Source organism: Schistocerca piceifrons, unplaced genomic scaffold (assembly GCF_021461385.2).
Source record: "Schistocerca piceifrons isolate TAMUIC-IGC-003096 unplaced genomic scaffold, iqSchPice1.1 HiC_scaffold_971, whole genome shotgun sequence".
NCBI classification, from domain to species: Eukaryota; Metazoa; Arthropoda; class Insecta; order Orthoptera; family Acrididae; genus Schistocerca; species Schistocerca piceifrons.
In genome coordinates this window covers 10,001-17,500 of record NW_025729247.1, presented here as the reverse complement: position 1 = coordinate 17,500, position 7,500 = coordinate 10,001, and the positions used below count along the sequence as shown (strand labels likewise).

Sequence of the window (7,500 nt, the reverse complement as noted above, 5' to 3'; positions counted from 1 at the left end):
CTACTAGATGGTTCGATTAGTCTTTCGCCCCTATACCCAGCTCCGACGATCGATTTGCACGTCAGAATCGCTACGGACCTCCATCAGGGTTTCCCCTGACTTCGTCCTGGCCAGGCATAGTTCACCATCTTTCGGGTCCCAACGTGTACGCTCTAGGTGCGCCTCACCTCGCAATGAGGACGAGACGCCCCGGGAGTGCGGAGGCCGCCGCCCCGTGAAGGGCGGGGAAGCCCCATCCTCCCCTCGGCCCGCGCAAGGCGAGACCTTCACTTTCATTACGCCTTTAGGTTTCGTACAGCCCAATGACTCGCGCACATGTTAGACTCCTTGGTCCGTGTTTCAAGACGGGTCGTGAAATTGTCCAAAGCTGAAGCGCCGCTGACGGGAGCGATTATTCCCGCCCGAGAGCATCCCGAGCCAACAGCGGCGCGGGTCCGGGGCCGGGCCAGGTAGGTCCGTCATCCGGGAAGAACCGCGCGCGCTTGCCGGGAGCCCGAGCGCCCAAAGGGGCGAATCGACTCCTCCAGATATACCGCCGGCAGCCAGCCAGGACACCGGGGCTCTGCCCAACAGACGCGAACCGAGGCCCGCGGAAGGACAGGCTGCGCACCCGGGGCCGTAGGCCGGCACCCAGCGGGTCGCGACGTCCTACTAGGGGAGAAGTGCGGCCCACCGCACACCGGAACGGCCCCACCCCGCGGCGAGTGGAAAGGCAACCGGACACGGACCCCGCCGCGGATTGCTCCGCGCGGGCGGCCGGCCCCATCTGCCGAGGGCGGAGGCCAGTGGCCGGATGGGCGTGAATCTCACCCGTTTCGACCTTTCGGACTTCTCACGTTTACCCCAGAACGGTTTCACGTACTTTTGAACTCTCTCTTCAAGTTTCTTTCAACTTTCCCTCACGGTACTTGTTCGCTATCGGTCTCGTGGTCATATTTAGTCTCAGATGGAGTTTACCACCCACTTGGAGCTGCACTCTCAAGCAACCCGACTCGAAGGAGAGGTCCCGCCGACGCTCGCACCGGCCGCTACGGGCCTGGCACCCTCTACGGGCCGTTGGCCTCATTCAAGTTGGACTTGGGCTCGGCGCGAGGCGTCGGGGGTAGTGGACCCTCCAAACACCACATGCCACGACCAGGCGGCAGCCTGCGGGGTTCGGTGCTGGACTCTTCCCCTGTTCGCTCGCCGCTACTGGGGGAATCCTTGTTAGTTTCTTTTCCTCCGCTTAGTAATATGCTTAATTCAGCGGGTAGTCTCGGCCTGCTCTGAGGTCGTTTGTACGAGGTGTCGCACGCCACACCGCCAGCCGGCTGTGCACGCTACGAGAAGTACCGGTATGCGAACCGCCAGGCGACGGGCGCGCATCGCACGTTTTGAGGAGACGCGGCCGGCCCCACAGGCGGCCGCGACACTCCCAGGTCTGCGAAGCGGGGCAAACGCCGCGCGCTTCAGTATACGTAGCCGACCCTCAGCCAGACGTGGCCCGGGAACGGAATCCATGGACCGCAATGTGCGTTCGAAACGTCGATGTTCATGTGTCCTGCAGTTCACATGTCGACGCGCAATTTGCTGCCGTTCTTCATCGACCCACGAGCCGAGTGATCCACCGTCCTGGGTGATCTTTTCTCAGTTTCCGCCGTCTCTTTCGAGACGGTCGCATAGGCGGGAGTGAGGCGTGTGGCGGCCCCTGTTCCAGCGTTCTGTGTCCAACGGCCTCACGGCCGACGGGCGTCGTACGGCTCCACACCGGAGCGGACAGGCACTCGGGCGAAAGTCATTCAAAACCGGCGCCAGGCGCCAGGTGCCGCAGGCCAGCCGCTCCAGCGCTTCAGCGCTCGTACCACACACATTGCCGCTAGTTTTGAGAGGCACGCGTGGTTCCGCACGCGGCGCACGGCTACGGCGAGCCGTACAGGTAGCGTGTTGCGCGACACGACACGCACATCGAAAGACATGCAGTCTAGTCGGTAATGATCCTTCCGCAGGTTCACCTACGGAAACCTTGTTACGACTTTTACTTCCTCTAAATGATCAAGTTTGGTCATCTTTCCGGTAGCATCGGCAACGGACAGAGTCAATGCCGCGTACCAGTCCGAAGACCTCAACTAAATCATTCATCGGTAGTAGCGACGGGCGGGTGTGTACAAAGTGCAGGGACCGTAATCAACGCGAGCTTATGACTCGCGCTTACTGGGAATTCCCTCGTTCATGGGGAACAATTGCAAGCCCCAATCCCTAGCACGAAGGATGGTTCAGCGGGTTACCCCGACCATTTCGGCCTAGGAAGACACGCTGATTCCTTCAGTGTAGCGCGCGTGCGGCCCAGAACATCTAAGGGCATCACAGACCTGTGTTACTTGCTCAATCTCGTGCGGCTAGAAGCCGCCTGTCCCTCTAGAAGAAAAGTAATCGCTGACAGCACGAAGGATGTACACGCGACTAGTTAGCAGGCTAGAGTCTCGTTCGTTATCGGAATTAACCAGACAAATCGCTCCACCAACTAAGAACGGCCATGCACCACCACCCACCGAATCAAGAAAGAGCTATCAATCTGTCAATCCTTCCGGTGTCCGGGCCTGGTGAGGTTTCCCGTGTTGAGTCAAATTAAGCCGCAGGCTCCACTCCTGGTGGTGCCCTTCGTCAATTCCTTTAAGTTCAGCTTTGCAACCATACTTCCCCCGGAACCCAAAAGCTTGGTTTCCCGGAGGCTGCCCGCCGAGTCATCGGAGGAACTGCGGCTGATCGCTGGCTGGCATCGTTTATGGTTAGAACTAGGGCGGTATCTGATCGCCTTCGAACCTCTAACTTTCCGTTCTTGATTAATGAAAACATACTTGGCAAATGCTTTCGCTTCTGTTCGTCTTGCGACGATCCAAGAATTTCACCTCTAACGTCGCAATACGAATGCCCCCGCCTGTCCCTATTAATCATTACCTCGGGTTCCGAAAACCAACAAAATAGAACCGAGGTCCTATTCCATTATTCCATGCACACAGTATTCAGGCGGGCTTGCCTGCTTTAAGCACTCTAATTTGTTCAAAGTAAACGTGCCGGCCCACCGAGACACTCAATAAAAGAGCACCCTGGTAGGATTTCAACGGGGTCCGCCTCGGGACGCACGAGCACGCACGAGTCGGTCGCCCACGCCCTTCAGCTCGCCCCACCGGCAGGACGTCCCACGATACATGCCAAGTTAAACACCGACGGGCGGTGAACCAACATGCGTGGGACACAAATCCAACTACGAGCTTTTTAACCGCAACAACTTTAATATACGCTATTGAGCTGGAATTACCGCGGCTGCTGGCACCAGACTTGCCCTCCAATAGATACTCGTTAAAGGATTTAAAGTGTACTCATTCCGATTACGGGGCCTCGGATGAGTCCCGTATCGTTATTTTTCGTCACTACCTCCCCGTGCCGGGAGTGGGTAATTTGCGCGCCTGCTGCCTTCCTTGGATGTGGTAGCCGTTTCTCAGGCTCCCTCTCCGGAATCGAACCCTGATTCCCCGTTACCCGTTACAACCATGGTAGGCGCAGAACCTACCATCGACAGTTGATAAGGCAGACATTTGAAAGATGCGTCGCCGGTACGAGGACCGTGCGATCAGCCCAAAGTTATTCAGAGTCACCAAGGCAAACGGACCGACGAGCCGACCGATTGGTTTTGATCTAATAAAAGCGTCCCTTCCATCTCTGGTCGGGACTCTGTTTGCATGTATTAGCTCTAGAATTACCACAGTTATCCAAGTAACGTGGGTACGATCTAAGGAACCATAACTGATTTAATGAGCCATTCGCGGTTTCACCTTAATGCGGCTTGTACTGAGACATGCATGGCTTAATCTTTGAGACAAGCATATGACTACTGGCAGGATCAACCAGGGAGCTGCGTCAACTAGAGCTGAGCAGCCGGCCGCCCGGGAGTGTGTCCCGGGGGCCCGCGCGAACACGGCAAGCGTCCCGCTCAATCATTCTGCAAACAGGAGGAGGCTGAGCTCCCCTGCACAATACACCTCGAAACCCTCTCAGGTCCCGGCGGCGCGCAGCGCCGTCCCCAAGTACTTGGTCGGGTTCGAGAGAGGCGCAATCGCCCGGAAGTTAGGCGAGTAGACGCTTTCGGTGCGACCACCCGTGCTCCCAACTGAGCTTGCCGCTGCCGACAGAGGCCCGGGAGCGTGCTGTCGTGGCATTGCCGGCGGGAGACAACACGCGCCACCTACGGTGACCGGCAGCTCCAACGCCAGCGCCACAGAAGGACAAAAGCCCCACTTGGGTGCCGAAGCGAACTCTCCCAGCACAGCGCACGCGCCAACACATCCGCACAGCTGCGATACAAACCACCAGCGAGAACCGCTGGGGCGACCGAGCAGCAGACGGCGTCGCGGCGCCGAGCGCCGGGCGGCGGCGCATCCTCAACGCACACAGTCCTCAATCGGACCAGCACACTGAAGATGTCCACCGCGCTTCGCACCGGGCCCGCGAGGACCTACTTTGGCCGCACGGCGCCGCGCGCAGGGTGCGCCGGCGCGCAGCTGCGACGCCTGCCGCGTCCGTCGGCCGGCGCGCCTGCCACTGGCCGCCCCCACCAGCCGGCTGTAGCGCGTGCGCCCACGCACCGCGCGGCCAGCACGCCGGGAGGCGCCCCCTCACCGGCCGGGGATGGTCCCACCCAGCCACCGCCGCGTATCGCTTCACACCCAGATGCCGTTCAGTTTCGTCGGCATGGTGGGTATCGCTGGAACAACCGGTTAGTACCTCAACCTATCGTCGCCATCACCGATTCACCCCTAGCGAGAACAACCGCACCACAACAGGTTACCATTTGTTCATTTGCGTAACTTCACCAGAAAACGCAGGCGTCCATCGCCATTTGCAACTTCAACGATTATTGCATGCCTGTGTCAGGTGTCACGCCACACTACGTCTGCCCACATACACGCAACAAAATGTGCACGCCTAGACAATACGTGGAAGGTGGCCCCCGTACGTATGCGATGTCCATTGCTCGAACGACTGTCAACCGGCCTCTGTAGCATGTCGCAGATATGGAACGCGGTGCACCATGCCATCACGGTGTGTGAGGAGAGACGACTAGGTCCGAATACATCAACAGACAGCTCATGCTGATCGCCATCCACGGCGTCCGTTCCTCCCACACGTCTCTATGGCGTACCACACTGCAATCCAGCTCTCATAGGGAGACGACACGTAGCTGCGTGCACAATATTTGCACTGTATGGTCCGCCGTTTTTGGGCGCAGTCGTTGTGCGGTCACACATGTGCCACGATGTATCATTCAGTACATAAGGACGAATGTGCAGTACAGATTGTGGTTCACGCGTACGACATCAGCGGACAGTTGACACAGGCCGCACCACAACGTAGCCTGAGTACGTCGCATGCGAAGGGCATTGAACATGCAAACTTCTCACCAACCAGCTTGCGAAGGCAGGGGGCAAGGTGGGGACGTGGGGAGGGGCGGCATGTACGTCCTGCTGCCATCCACATTACAGTGTACAGCAGGAGCATGTGGAAAGTGAGCAAGACTTGCAAGGTGTTTAACATGAAGCGATACACAGGGGTGCGGGCAGTGCGAGTAGCGAACTATATTGCGAGGGTTGCGGGTGGGCAACACTACAGTAATTGAACGAGTCGTATAACAATTACAGAGCAGGTTTAGGCGACAACGTGGGTTACGTTAAGGCGACAACATGGGTTAGGTTAAGGCACAACATGGGTTAGGTTAAGGCACAACATGGGTTAGGTTAAGGCACAACATGGGTTAGGTTAAGGCACAACATGGGTTAGGTTAAGGCACAACATGGGTTAGGTTAAGGCACAACATGGGTTAGGTTAAGGCACAACATGGGTTAGGTTGAGGCACAACATGGGTTAGGTTAAGGCACAACATGGGTTAGGTTGAGGCACAACATGGGTTAGGTTGAGGCACAACATGGGTTAGGTTGAGGCACAACATGGGTTAGGTTGAGGCACAACATGGGTTAGGTTAAGGTACAACATGGGTTAGGTTAAGGTACAACATGGGTTAGGTTAAGGTACAACATGGGTTAGGTTAAGGTACAACATGGGTTAGGTTAAGGTACAACATGGGTTAGGTTAAGGTACAACATAGGTTAGGTTAAGGTACAACATAGGTTAGGTTAAGGTACAACATAGGTTAGGTTAAGGTACAACATAGGTTAGGTTAAGGTACAACATAGGTTAGGTTAAGGTACAACATAGGTTAGGTTAAGGTACAACATAGGTTAGGTTAGGTTAGGTTAGGTTACACGTTGTTGTACGGAAAGGTGTAGGGGGGGGGGGGGGCGGGGGCGGCAGGTTCGTTGATAGTGATTATAGTAAGTGAATGCTTGTGACATGATCAGATTTGTCACGTCAGGATGCACCTTTGGCTTATTAGAGGCGGCGCTCCAATTCTATGCTTGTGTGAGACCTGTGTCTTTGACTCATGTCATTGTTTGTGCGCTGTGACAGGAGGTACTATTGTGATGTTGGGTGCACCGTTGTATAGGACATGTGTGGGTGTTGGTGCCTGGTCTGCGCAATGGTGGATGTCGAAAGGCTGGGATATTGTATTTTCCGCACGGACCTCCTGGTCTGGTTGTGATAGTGTGGATTGTGTAATGTGGCGGAGAAGATGCACTGGATGTTGTTCCATGCTGGTGCTTACATATTGTATGTGCGCCTGTTAGAAGCAGAGAGTGGTGCGTGATCAGAGTGTCTGGCTGACGTGTGGTTCCCATTTTGGGCAGACTCTTTCAGCATGTATACGGACAGTTGTGTATATTTGCTGTAGTTTGATGGCTCTGCATTGATTACTAATCAGCGCCGTGTGTACGGGTAATCTGGTTCCAGTCCAAAATGTTCCATCTGTGTACATTAGTGACAAAGACTCCCCCCATGCAGTGGGGCTCGGTCTGTTATAACTCTTCCGCGTAATATATTTGCCCCACGTTTTTGCGACTGCGAGTGCGAGTGCAACGCGCATGGGGACCGACATGCTGATGGCTCGGTATCGGACGCCGTACAGTGAGCAACGCGATCGCGTCTCTCGCTCGTAAGTGGTACAGGTCGCGGCTCATGTATACGGACAGCGGGAATGTCGCATATTGGAAATAACTCTTCATGAAACGCAAGTTATAGGGGTGGATTGCACTTTACGAGTGCGGGAAACGTCCGCCGTTCATCCGCTGGAGGTGCGAGTTTGGCGGTTGGGGTGGTGCACGAACGGGTGCGGGTGGCGTCATTGCCGGTCCACGGCTTCGTGCGGCAGAGCCACTGGAGATTGGGTGCTATGGTCGACAGAGGCTGCAGCCTTTGTGGGTGGCGTCGAAAGGCGGCCACTGTGGCGCCATCGCTGTCTTAGTCGGCTTGGCGTCTCATAGATGGCGGTAGCGTCGTTGCAGGAGGTCATGTTGCGGGAGACCTACAGATGGCGGTATGTTTTGTGGTGCGGACGTAGTGTTGTCAGATGCG

The 7,500-nt window shown here is 56.4% G+C and overlaps 1 non-coding gene and 2 pseudogenes across 1 annotated transcript; all 3 read right to left on the bottom strand.

Moving 5' to 3' along the window:
- Positions 1-1,274, bottom strand: part of LOC124774751 — a 4,207-nt pseudogene extending 2,933 nt beyond the window's left edge.
- Positions 1,275-1,462: 188 nt separating this feature from the next.
- LOC124774731 lies at positions 1,463-1,618 on the bottom strand (annotated as a pseudogene).
- A 350-nt stretch (positions 1,619-1,968) lies between these two features.
- On the bottom strand, positions 1,969-3,888 carry LOC124774741. The gene has a single exon (XR_007015478.1). It is a non-coding gene; the product is annotated as a small subunit ribosomal RNA (ribosomal RNA).
- Positions 3,889-7,500: the final 3,612 nt, after the last annotated feature.